This window comes from Rosa chinensis, chromosome 5, assembly GCF_002994745.2.
Source record: "Rosa chinensis cultivar Old Blush chromosome 5, RchiOBHm-V2, whole genome shotgun sequence".
Lineage (NCBI taxonomy): Eukaryota > Viridiplantae > Streptophyta > Magnoliopsida > Rosales > Rosaceae > Rosa > Rosa chinensis.
In genome coordinates this window covers 28,633,411-28,647,952 of record NC_037092.1, presented here as the reverse complement: position 1 = coordinate 28,647,952, position 14,542 = coordinate 28,633,411, and positions in this window count along the sequence as shown.

Here is a 14,542-nt window from a genome sequence, read left to right as displayed (position 1 = left end):
CCGATTTACTCATTTTACAAATGGAGAAAGCAATTAATATGGTAAAAGAGGGGTTTTATAAACAAGAATGATAGAAGTCATAGAACGCAAAAGCTTCTGGGTACATGTGTTTGGTTAAGTGGTAAGACCGTGACTTCTCATTCAGGAGGTTATGTGTTCAAGTCCCATCAAGAGTGGGATAAAAAAAATAAAAAATAAAATAAAAACGTTAAAACTTCAAAATCAATAACCAATAATGATCTTATTCACATGCTTGATGCATTTTTGGCCTAAAGATAAAGCCTCTCTCATTATCAGTAGCTTCAAATACTTCTCAATTTGGGTACTTTCTTTTCATACAATACATGATAGCCCACCCGCAGTGGGCTTGTCAAAATCGAGTTACAACCTAGAGATCTTGGAAACCTAGAAACCTCAAGTAAATAGGCGACAACGGTGTAATTCAAGTCACCAAGTAACCTGACACTATCAAAACTTGAACCGAACCAAGTCAAATTCAAACCTCGATTTAGTCTTGATCCACAAGACTGCCCCTATGCAAAAGGATCTTCCCTAGGGATTCCTAAAGCCTTTGAGTAGATGGCGACGAACGCCGAAATAACGGAGGGGATCATGCCAAACCTGGTCAGGTAGTTGCCATATGGCGGACGACAAGGATGAAGGTGGAGACTTTCTGCGCGCCATTTCCAAGGACGAGGAGCGTGACGACACCCATGGGCTGCGTGAGATTGAAGGCGCATGTTAACTTGGTGTTGATGAGAGAGAAGTTGTCTTGGGCAGTTTTGATGAGGACTTAAAGAGGAGGAGGAGGATAAAAGAGATATTAAGGGTTTTAGGGAAGAGGCAGAAGTGGAGGTCGAGAAGTATACGGCCGTCAACCTCCTCTCTTTGGATTTAGAGTCTTTAGTCGTAATTAACTAGGTTTTTATTCTATGATTTCTATCTGATTATTAATATATATATTTTTTATGATAAAAACTTTGTCATTTTGTGGATTGAGTCTCTTTTTTCAATCAGATGGCGCCTTTGATTGAAATAATTTTAATTCAAAATCTGTGTTTTATATTATTTAAGGTTTAAAATTTCTAATTTTAGACTCCGGATGACACCGCCACCGCTTGGAATTATTCAAGAAATTTCATTCGAGAGCGAGCTTGTGGCATATAGATTATAGCATGGTAGTTTAAGTGGGGGTGTCTTCATACTAAAAGTCTTATTTCATTAAATCTTATTCTGTTAAAAAAAGCAGACAATTATTAAGGAACTGATTTGGTAATCCTCCGATTTTTAAGTTAATAATTCAAAAGTAGAAACAAAGCATATACAAATCTAAGAGCTTAAAATAAAATTATAGGGAAATGTTACTTTTAGAAGATGTGATGTGATCGACATATTTTCTTTTGTCTCTTAGTGAGAGTATTCTTTCCACAAGCTTGTTACTTACACAACTCAATTGATTCTCTGCTATGTTATGCTCAACGTACGACCATTGGATCTAAATCAAATGGTGGGGAATAACAAGTTAATTGTGTTCACTTGCTTGTTCACTCCTCTTTGTGGTTAAAAATGGTAACTGTCCACTTCCATAATATAAGTAGGTCATGTTTTAAAAGTTAAAAAATAATTAGTTCATTTGGTAAACAATAAATAAAATTAGAGATTCTTTTTAGTTATCAAAATGTGTCATGTTGACACAGTGTAATTACTCTAAGGGTGGGTTGATATGAAAAAGGCTAGTTTGAACTGAATAGAGAATTCTATGTGGAAATGCGCTTGAGTCTGCAAGGACCTAAATTCATATATATGTTAAATGGAGAACAAATGTAACCTAGTTCAAGAATGATATAGAAGATTACTTCTTCAAGAAAATGGAGATCCGATACCTCTATAAATATCTTGTGTTCTTTAATTTATATGTTGATCCTACACACTAGACCCTAACAAGGATTTGGAACGCCAATAGCTTAGTTATGCTGAGCTGGCATGGAGAATTGCAGAACTCAATCTCGACTAAGTCATCTTTATTGTTAGTGCCAATTTTAGGCATTAATATATCAAGCACAACAAACAAAAATGTTTAATATGCTTAATCAAGTCACAACTTATAGAAGTCATTGCTTAATTGGTTTCCTAAGACAAAGTTTTAGTTCCAGCATAAACATTAAGTGACAACCCATACAAATTGTCACATAATTGATATTATGTGAGGAAGTTCCAGTTGTCACATGGATATTAAGTGACAACTCATAAAAATTGTCGCCTAATTGATTTTTTGTGAGGAAATTTCAGTTGTTGCAATGAAATTCTTTGCTTTTATACATTTCTCAACGAGGAAGTTTAAGATGTCACATAAACATTAAGCGACAACCCGTTCAAATCGTTACCTAATTAGATTTTTAAGAGAAAATTAATTTTGTCACATAAACATTAACAAAAACCGGTAGAAGTCGTCGCCTAATTGGTTTTCGGTGAGGAAGTTCCAGTTGCCACATAAACATTAAGTGACAACCCATAAAAGTTATCTTCCAATTGGACTTTTGCTAAGAAGTTAAGGTTGTCATATAAACATTGACCGACAATTCACAAAAGTTGTTGCTAAATCAGTCTTTAGTGAAGAAAATATAGTTGTCACATAAATTAACTAACAATTTGTAGAAGTTGTAGCATAATTGGTCTTTTGCGAGAAAATTAAAGTTGCCCTATTAAGATTAACCGACAACTCACATAAGTTATCACCTTTTTTTTTTAGAATGACACATAAGTTATCACCTAATTGTTTTTTGGTGAGGAAGTTCCAATTGCCACATAAACATTAAGTGACAACACATAAAAATTGTCACCTAATTGGTCTTTTGTGAGAAAGTTAAGGTTGTCACATAAATACTAACCGACAATTCAAAAAAGTCGTTGCTAAGTCAGTCTTTAGCGACGAAAATTTAGTTGTCATATAAACATTAAGCGGCAACCTGCATAAGTTGTCGCCTAATTAATCCTTTACAAGGAAGTTAAAATTGTCACATAAATATTAGGATTAATTTCAGTTTATCCCCTTGAGGTTTGGAGGTGTCATCATTTCACCCTCCAAACTCTCAATTTCACTTTTTTACTCCCTGAACTTTCTAATTTTTGTCTTCCTTGCCCAATGTCTCATTTTTCGTCCAAATTGGACGTTAAGTCTGATAATGGGGCCCACTTTGAGGGCTAAATTGGTCAATTCAAAATTTAGAAAAAGGAAAAGGAAAAAAAAAAAGTTTCGACCTCTCTCTCCCTAAAACCATTACTCTTCCCACCATCACCATCGCGCTCCATGCTCCACTTACCACCACCGTGCCGCCAACGACCATGATCCATGAGCTCAGAAGATAAAGCATTGCCACCAGAACCAGCCTCGACATTCATTTTAGTTGGGAAAATTGCTCCGAGACTGAACTTGCAGCATTCCCATCATAATCTCCAATTGCAAATTTGCGAATGAAAAGAAATGGAATAAGAAACAAAGACTCACGGATTGTCATTTTCATCATACTCAAGAAATGGAATCAGAAACAACAAATTTGCTAATTGCAACATTCCCAATACGTCATTCACCAGAATCCTAATAAGTGAACGCTTAAAAGAACTGAACAATTATGAAGAGGGCATACAATCCCAGAAACTAAAGGCACACAATTTCCTAAAGGCTCAATCACTCGATTCACAGAAAACAGAAAAACCAGTAGTAACAAAATCATAATCATTAGAAGATAACAAATGCAAAAAATCAAATTTCTTGACGAACAAAACAAGGAAACCCAGTTCCAACCTTTCTATAATCCACAGAAAATCTCAGCGCAGAAATAACCAATATCAAAACCCAATAAACCAAATTCACAACCTACCAAAGAACAAAACCCCAGAAACCCAATCCCAAATCACCCAAAATAGATAAAACCCAAATGAGATTCCAGGCTCCAGAGTCCAAATTGGCAAGCAAAAAACACTGATTAGTGATCAATCCTAATAAAGATTCGAAATTAAAGAACAGAGCAGAACAGAATAGATCGGCGATGCTTCCTTGCGACTCAAACTCTCTTCTTACTTTTACTTGTTGGCTTTCTGCAGAGATAAATAGAGAGAGAGACCTGAACTTAACTAACCAACTCTAGACTCTTCTAATTCATACGATTCTCCCAACACTTCCTACTCCTCTGGGTCTCTTTTACTTTTACTCACCTCAGATTGGAGATCGTTTTCAGCGACGATTGGACTTTGTACGAGGGGAAGAAGTAGGAGTTCTTGGCGACGAGCTTCTCGAGGTCGGAGATGGAGGCGGAGATTTCGTCGAGGAAGGGTTTGAGGTGAGTGGGATCGGTGAGTCGACACTGGGCGAGTTGGGAGTTGCCGGAGGACTTGGAGATGGAGAAGCAGGAGAGGAAGGCGGAGGTGGACTCGAAGGAAGGGGAGGGGTCGGAAGAGTTGGCGGCTGCGAGGCGCGTGAGGGAGGTGTCGAGAGAGAGAGATCGATTTGGAGAGAGAGAGAGAGAGAGAGAGAGAGAGAGAGAGAGAGAGAGAGAGAGAGAGAGAGAGAGAGAGAGAGAGAGAGATTTGGAGATGAAAGAGAAACTGAAAGTGAAGGAGAAAGGTTTTTTTATTTTTTGTTTTTTTGCCTTGAAATGACCATTTTAGCCTCAAAGTGGGTCAAATAGTCAGACTTAACGTCCAATTTGGACGGAAAATGAGAAATTGGGCACGGAAGACAAAAATTGGAAAGTGCAGGGGGTAAAAAAGTGAAATTGAGAGTTTGGGGGGTGAAATGATGACACCCCAAACCTCAAGGGGGTAAACTGAAATTAATCCTAAATATTAACTGACAATTGGTAGAAATCATTGCCTAATTGACATTTTGTGAGGAATTAGAGCAAGCCCAATAGTAAACCCTAATTTGCAAGCCCAAGAGACCATGCCAAGAAGTAGGTCTCAATGCAAGCAAGCTGGATGTTGACAGAAACTCTAAATAACTAGCAATATGCCAATATCTATTGTAATAGCCTCGTTGCCTTCGTTGGACAGGCCCATGGCAACCACTCCGCCGCCATAGCCAAAAATAGTCATTTCAATATAGCGTTGCCAGGGATCATCTTCCAATCATTAGAAACCTTTTGCAACCTTGATGACATAGCATCATAACCACCATTAGCCCAACACCATGCCGAGCCTCCACTGTGCATAGTTGAGGGAAGAAGGTGGGCGTTGCCGTCAACATAAGGCTTCTAATGAAGAACTATGTCCGAACTACTAGCATTTGCCTTCAAATCATGGGTAGTCCCATCACCATGAAGCAACATTGGTTCGATGGAAGCCGTCTCACTACCACTAACCTTAGAACTGTAGCATGAGATCGAAGAGAACCAATCTTAAGTTCTTAACCCAAGACATGGCCTGAAAAACTAGCCATAAGAAACGTAGTTAGAAAAAACCAACACTGGGACGAGGCTAGCCCTCCGTACGAGAACAGTGAAGAATGCTACCTCCATGCTCGGTGGCTCCTGAGAGAGACGGTGCCACTAAGATTTCCAATTCCAAATATAGGAAGAGAGAGGAGCGAGAGCCATTTTTTAAATTCTGCTAGCTCGTCGATCAAATTAATATATTAATCAACAAAAATTTATATGCATTTAGCTGAATGTTTTCTAAACTTATGTTCATATGATGTTTTATGTATCCTTCATGATAATAGTGTTAAATTTTAGTGGTTTTTTTTTTTAATCTAAGAAATAGATATTTTTGAGATCCAGCTCCTTTGAAGTGTGAGGGTTGTGAAGTTATATAAAGTTCATAATCCTCTGAGCGATCTAATGGTCAAACAAATTGCCACATCAGTTGGAATTGACTTCAGGGTTTTTTTTTTTTTTGATATTAATGAAGCTTCATTAATAATTACCAATGGGAGTAAACCCAATGGAAGGTGCCCAAAACAAGGCCCAAGTACAAATAAACCCAATAAGGAAAATTACAACTTAACCATAATCCACATGGATAGGGCAAAAGAGTGTAACCCTAAAAATTAAATAAAATATCAACTCCTACAATACTGACACAGCCGCCGCCGCCCAAACTCTTCCAAACAGATGCTGCAATCGCCACCGCCGCCGCTTCCAGAAGCCAAGAGGATGCGAGAAGTGCTAAATCGAGGTGATGAGTACCGAATAACCGTTGCTAGAACAATCCTAAAAAGCAGATCCAGTCAAAACCAAAGTTTAAGGGGATGAGAGAAATGAACCAATACCACACATTGACGTTTTCTTCTCCACTAGAGAGACTCAAACCGGGAAGGGAACAAAGCCACTGAAATGGGACAGAAGCCAATAGCAAAGAAAAAATCCAGTGGTGAATGGGGGGTGAAACACCCATACTCCTTTTCATAAGTGATTCTCACTTTTAAGAGGTAGCCATGAAATCCTTCATGGAGCAGGTCTTTGGTAGATGGAGGGGAGCTGGTGTGAGGTGATGGGTGAGGGGAATCATGGAGTTTTTTGGATCTGAAATTTTTTTGGGTTGATCGGCAAAGAAAAGAGGAACAAAGTCATCTAGAATTGGACATGAGCCAGCAAAATCACCACAAGATGGGTGTAAATCACCACAGGGGTGTGAGAAAAGCAAGGGAAAAAGATGAAGAATAGAGGAACTGAGAAAACAGAGAAGCCAAACGAGAGAGGCCGCCCCCAACTCTCAAGCCTTCGATCTAGATCCAAAGGGATCAAGATCTGGCAAGAGAGAAGGGGGAGGGAGACAGGTTTTTTTCATCAGATCTGTTTTCTTTCTCTAGGTTTTAGAGAGAGACGCTCTCGTCTTTGCCTTTTTTATTTGATAACGAAATGGAAGTGCATAACTTTAGGGTTTTCTTCTCAAACTGACACTAACAGTATCTTGATTATTCAATAACAAAAAAATGCAATCGGTCTCCATCAACCAAACGAAACAAAGTCAATTCTGCTTTCATGAATTGAAACCAAACTTCTGTATCTTCTTTCTAATTTTGCTATCATTTCTTCACTTGTTAAACAAATAAAGGTTCTCATATTTGAATCTCAATGGCTATGTTGTCCACATATATTACTATTACCTGTAATTTCTATTTGATTTGAGCTTTCCTTTGAACTTTCTCATATCAATATCAACAGTCTAACAAGATAGATGTTGTTTTCTTTTAATTTAGATCTGCTATATATATATATATATATATATATATATATATATATATAAAAGTTGTGGAGGGATCTAAAAAGTAAGAAACACAGAAGAATGAAGTTTTGGGTTAACGTTAGTTGTGTGTGTGTGTGTGTTTGTGTTTTTTTTTTTTTTGTTTGTTAATGTCAGTACGTTTGAGAGAAAAAGCAATAAAATTCTCTTAACTGATGTGACAATTTTTTCAATTGTTAGATACTCACAGGAGGAGATTTTATGAACTTTATATAACTTCATAATCGTGTCACTTTAAAGGAGTTGGATTTTTTTTTGTCTAAATTTAGTAAATAAAAATTTTGTTCGATCTATTTGCTCAAAAAAAAGAAGAAGAAAAAAAGATCTATTCATACAAGTGATAACACAAGAGTATATTGTTACTATGTACCTAATCTGTAAATATATGATCACGGATGTGGCGATCTTCGGTGTTTGGGAAAGAAGTTTCTACATATTATTTTAGCAAAAACTTGGAACAAATCTCGCATACAGTTCTTGAATCTTTCCTGTCATCTTCTATACCAATGATTAGTAGAATCATAAAAACGCTTATAAAATACCTAGATTTTAAAGTGATCAATTAGGTACATGAACTCAAAAAAACATACCAATCAGATACTTCCGTCAAATCTCTGTTAAAAAAAAAGTAAATAAGATATTTAGTTTTTTTTGTTTTGAAAGAGGGTTAGTACGGCTGCCCTTACGCCTTGATCATTACTGAAACTGTAGAATACATGGGGGGGGACATGATACCTGAACCCCAAATTATAATAAACATAAAGAACATATCCCGAGATAATAACAGGAGTCTCTACGAAAAATATGTATTCTACCATGCACCAATTAGCGAAGAGTTCACTTCTGGCTATTACTCGAAGCCATAATATACAAATAAGATCAGCTTTCCCACAATGTTGCCATTGGAAAACAAATCCGGTGACACTTAGTTTCATCATGCCACTAGGAGGCTGCGACTATTTGACAAAGCAAGGAACTCGCCGCCTAACTAGGGCAAACAAGACACACAAGGTGTGCAGTCCAGGACAGGGCCCACGTCACCCTACTACAGCTTGGTAGGGACTTATTGCTAGCATAAAGCCACATTCTATTAAAAGAAAACAAATTAAAACAGAAAAAATAAAAACCAAGATATTTAGCTTATTTTCACAAGGAAAAGACATTTTTTACCTCAGTTTTTTTTTTAAAAGAAAAATTGGGTGATTGAAGAGTTTGTTGCACTTTATTGGTGTGGAAATGGCCTGAGGAGGTTTGCTGCATTAGTAATTTAGTATAAATGAAATTTGTGATGCAATGAATGATAGAATTACTTGTCAAGAACTGAGAAAAATGATGGAATTAATATGCCAGGTCATCAGAGTGTATGGCAAAGAGGAATGAGAGTTTCTATCATCATCAACTCATCACAGGGAGAGAGAGAGAGACACTTCTAGCACATAGCTGGCTTTGGATGGAATAACTAATTTAAATCCAAAGAAACAACCCCACAAGCATTAAATTTATTGGTATACAAAGTTTTGTTCTATAGCAAAATAGTTTATGATTGGGTTTTATTTAGGCTCCCTTTCATCTCAAGCTGCAAACTTTGCGAAGTTTACCAGAAGAACCTGTCCATGTTTGATCAAGAAGATCAAACAATATGATTAAAATTGCTAGTATTAACAAGTGCTTATTAATATAGACTTTTGCATAGACCACCACAGCACCACTGCTGCAAATCGCTACAAGAAATATGGACTAATACAACGAAGTGATCTGCAAGGACTCGACAATTCGTTGCATTTGGTTGGATTATATAACGAATTGTACAAATCTTGGCTTTTGGTTCGCAAGATACGTAAGGAATACATGAAGTCCTTGCATGAGGACATGAGGTTAGCCAAACTGAGAAAAAGTATAAAATCGTTGTATAAACTTTTTCATTTCCTTGCATGACCGAGCGCGGGATCTTTGGCGCTCACATTAATTTAATTTGTTTTCCCTTTTTTTCTTTATCTCACTCACTTCCTCGTCTCTCCTCTGATCCGCTTACTCTCAAAAACCCAAACCGAAGAACACACCAAACAGTAAACACAAAATAACCAAAATCTGAATCAGACCTCCGCCATCTATATTCGCCATCCGTCTCTCTCAGCTTCTCATATTGTAGGTACAATTCTTGTACATGTTGTATTGGCATTCCCATACAAAACTATGACAAAGTCCCTTTACTGATCTCAGAGAATCATTGGTAAATGCATCTGCATATGCATGGGATTGCAACGTGTGTTGCAATCCCCGAGTCAGTAGTCAGTTTCATGTGGAATCCGATTTAGAGAAGTAGGTTTTAGGTTTTATGTATTTATGTCTTCAAAAGATTTTTCTGAGTGTTAAAATTGTGGTGTTGATGCCCTAGGGTTTTTAGGACTTGTCTATTCCTAATTGATTTTCTTTAAGATTTATTGGATTTCATATATGGAAAGTTACTTTCCTAATTAAAGGACAATTAGGGTAGAATCTTTGGTTGAGAGGTTTTGCCGTTGGTGCTTGATATATATTTAGAAAATATGCACGGCAGACAAGATCTTGACGCAAGAATTTTGTTAGAGTCTTGCATGTTAGTTTGAGATTGAATCTTCACAAAGAGTCAAACACTTGGTCCACGTGTAAGTGTTATTGATCATGTTTTCATATGCATAAACAAACTCTCTTGAGATCAGTAGAGAGATTGTGAAGAAGGAAGAACAAGATTTGGTCATCGTTCAATTGAAGGAGTTCAAGAAGATAGACAAATTGTGTGTTAGTTTTTGTCTAAACAAGATAGCCGAGCTAGTGCTATTTGAAGTTGTAAAAGAACATATCCTTTTGAATACGATGATTCTTATTTTGGGTTCTCAAGAGTAAGAGCCCCGCAGTGTTTTTTAATCTCATATTTGAGGTTTTCACTGCGTAACAAAAATCTGGTGTCCCGTTTGTTTATTTTGGTTTCTGCTGTCCAGTAAGGATCGATTCGTGTACTGCAATCCCCATTCTCCAGAAAACAGTTTCTGTCCTTGTATTTTCACATATCCTGCTTCATTTCATTTGAAATCCAATATGTACCCAAGTTCCTAATACCCAAATCACAAACCCTAACACCTTAGCCCCAATTCCCCCAATACCTCCTTCAATCTCACATGCTCTCTCTTGACTCTTTAATCCTTTGTCTTCTCTGTATTTCGATAAGGATTGGGTTAGTTCTATGAGGTGAGGGCTGAGTTAATTATCGGCTCATGACAGATTACCAAAGACATGGGAAAAAATATCGGACCTTTTCTGCTTATCATTGATTTCTTGTTGCTAGTTTGGTATTTTCTGCCTTTTGGTTTACCTTTATAGTCTATTTTTGGTAAATTGGAGTTCATTTTTTGGTTTTTAATTGTGATTCTGTCAAGAAATTCAATGGGTAGTAGGCTCAGAGAAAATTGTAGGTTGCAGAGGTCTTTGCTTTGGCTATATTGCAGGTTTGTCCGTTTGTTGCGTTTGTGTTTGGGTCTTAGAGGTACATTTGTTTCTTCTATTTTTTCTTTTGTTGGTTTTGTGATTTTCTGTACTATTCATTACACATTAAGAATACTTTCATATGAGTTGTAGTGAACACTTTAAGATTTGAGCTTGTTGCCTATTAGCTGGAAAAATATAATATGGAATTGATGTTATGACATCACTATAGTGTAGCAACAGATATTTGTTAGTACACTTTTAAGTTGATGAAGCTCACAAATGGTAATGCTTTCATATTTGGTCCAGTGCAGGGCCTAGCATACTGGTAATTAATGAGCAGAAGAGAGATTGCTTCCACGAGTATAAACTTCGTGGACTGTTTTATTGCATTAGATCCTCTGAAAGAACAAAACAAAGTTATCTATCAAATTTTCAATGGTATTAAGAATGCTCTTCTTTCACTTAAAGCTATAATTGGTTGTATCTTCTTTCACTTTAATGGTCACACACAGTAACTTAGCTCAAGGACACATTAGATAAACATATACACTGTATATTAGTACATGCACTAACTCTCAGTCCAAACTGGCTTTGAGCTTGTTACCTTCATTATGAGCTTTGAATATCTTCTCTTCCTACTTGTCATTTTCCTTTAACTGTTTCTGATTCGTGATCTCCTCTACTTTTTCTCTCCATTTGATCTAATCGTATAGCTTTGTTCTTTATATTCATGTCTATTTCCTACTATTTTTTTTATCTCTTTCTAGTTTATGTGAGTGTCTTGTCTAGTGAATAGATTTCAACATGCTTGAATTCATATATTTCAAAGAGTATAGCCTTTTTTGTTTGTATCAGATTTTCGCTCAGCTATGATACATGCAAATTTTAACTAGATTATTTGTGTTTCATTGCAGTAAGCTATAGCTTTGTGAGTGAAGCATCTGCATTAAGCAACTTGGACCCAGATTCCCCTTATTTCTTGTTGTTATTTTCAGGTATTCTCTTTTCCTTTACCAAGTTTCTAGATCTTCAATATTTTGTGTACAACCACAATATTTTGAAGTCTTAAAGCAGAAAATATTCTATACACAAAAAAATCAGAGTTCCAAGTGGTTTTGGATTTTAAGGTATGACATTCTCATCTTGAAGGTTACTTCTGGTTGTTTATGTCCAATTGTCCATTGTGTTCGTTCTTTTCTAGCTAACCATTTTTAATGTGGCTTCCTTTCTGTGCAGTCTTTAACATATGGAAAAGTGCTTGTTCTTGATGGTATTATTCAGCTGAGTGAGAAGGATGAATGTCATACTAGGAGATGATAACTCATCTACCTCTTTGTTCGATTCCCTCCCCAAAAAGTGCTTGTGCTGTATGGCACCTACAAAATTTTCCTTGTCAAGAAGTTGAAAGGCATAACAAGCCAGACGTTGAGTTCAAGTAAGTTCATCAGGTGCACTTGATCTTAATAATATTACACCTGTTTGTATGAGTTACAACTGAAAAAGCAAACAGAAGGAAAATAACTTTTAGTTATATGCCATTAAACTAATTGTCACATTAAGACTTCAACTAAGGCTTTGTTGCAGTTTAAGGATTCATATGTTTTAAGATTATGCAATCTAGTTGTGCAATGGCAATCCAGCATATTAGCCTATTTGAATACTGTGCCATTATTATTTAATATACTCCATTGCTCAAACTCCATAGGAATTTAAGCAATGTTATCATAACAAAATCTTGGTATTTTGGGTTCTATAGCTATGTTATCATCACCTTTCCTTGTTTTCTCATTGTTTATGTTTCACGGGTATATCAATTGAATTCATTAGCTATTTGTGAGTCAAGTTGTTTATATTTAAGTCACATGTCAAGTTTAGAATGACATATAGAATTTGCACGGTTAACTAAAGCATTCAATAGGAAATAAGTTAAAAAAATCAAGAAACTTATTAGGATGTCTCCTAGGTAAATTATGATATTTTCTATGCCTCACATGCTTTTAGCCTAAAACCTGTCACTCTGAATGCTTTTGCAAGCACACGTACAGATTGAACAATGTCTCACAGAACGACCTAGTTGCTGATTGTTAGATATATGATTGAAAGCTATAGTGCCATTTACAAGTACTGTTGACGGATTTACTTTGTGAGGAAGGCTGTAATCTTCTGTTCATATTTTGCAGGACCAGCCTGAAATTTCTTGTAAATCCTGTGAGAACCATCTGGACATAGTAAAAAAAAAGTTTTCCTATCCCACCCTTTCTACTTTAATGGTTATGTTTGAAGGTTCCAATAGAAAGGTTTTTGAGGGGATATGGGGAGCGGATGAGTTGGGATGACTTTCCCCACACCATAATACACTCACTCAGGCTTCAGTTTGTTAATTTCTATTCTGGTGTCTCTATGTGCATATATATCTTGATTTTGCTAATCTTGTTATAGATTAGTGTAGCCTCAATTTTTGATGTACAAACGAACTAATTGTTTTTAATTCAAGGAATAAAAGAAAAAAGAGTCTGGAATGACATTTGGGTATATTTCTTTTATTCAGTTTTAATTTTTTTTTTAAATTTTTTAATACTAAAATGCAAGGAATTGTCCTTGTATATTGCTTTACCATAGTTAACCTCAAGTGCTAAATTCCTTGCATTTGCAAACTCAAATGCAAGGAATTTTTAGGTTGTTATATTTGCTCTTTTGCAAGGACTCAAATACAAGGAACATTGGACTAATGCAACGAATTTCCAGCTTTTTACAAGGAAAAAATTCCTTGCAAAAAGCCTTTTTTCTTGTAGCGAAAAGTGAGGAACCCATGATTGGAATGCTAGTGAAGAGGGGGAAAAAATCAGATTTTATTATGTGAAAAATGTCCATCTTGACCTTGCATAGAGAGTCACATGTGTGGCACATGCTTGTTTTTAAGGGATATTGACAGAAATGTGAGGGAAGTACCTAATTGGTACTTTTTTTTGAGTTTAGGTACTTAATTGATTACTTTAAAAGTTGGGGTACTATTTTATTCGGTTCAAGTAAGTTCAGACCCCACTCATGATAAAATCCCCTTATAATATGATGGAGATCGATTGAATGTATCTATAGAAGTGAAAGAACTTCAATCCGTTGATTGAAGAAGGAAAAAGGGGAGAGAGAAGTGAGGAAGCGACAACATTTTCTGATTGCATTAGAGTATCTATAGCAGACTATCTATCTTACCTCCTTATTTGTTTTGGAGAGCATGTTTAGTTTTTTAGTAATTTTAGTAGCTGCATCAGACTCATAAGTGACTCTCCGTTTTAACTTTTGGTCATTTCGCTCTTAAATATAGATAACGAGATGAGACTCTCTATTATTTTTGTTAATTTAAAACATTCATTTTAAGCACTATGTAGTTAATAAATCCCTACCTTTACTTGGTAGGGCGAAATGGGCTTCTTCCCGGTCTACGCACTCAAAGTCCATTAATAAAATAGCAATATTAATTTGATCTTATAGATTCCAAACAATCTGGGCCAATTTCAAACCTCTGTTCCATGTCAGGGTCAATTAACTTGACCCATCAATATAATCAAAGAAATTGAACTAAAGCCCAAAACAACTTGACGAACCACGCCGCGACAGGCCCTAGAATCACAATGTCATGTTGAAACGAAGACGACTCGATCACTATAATGCAGACCAGCCCAAAGTACTTTTCAGAAATTAATATTTTACAACAAAAAGTGTAATTGTTCAACTTATTTACAAAAACCGTATGGCTTTTTCTCACAAGAAGTATTACAGATTTTTTTTTTTAGGGGACGTGACCACTTACCCAATTTTAGACAAAAAATTGCCCACTTACTCC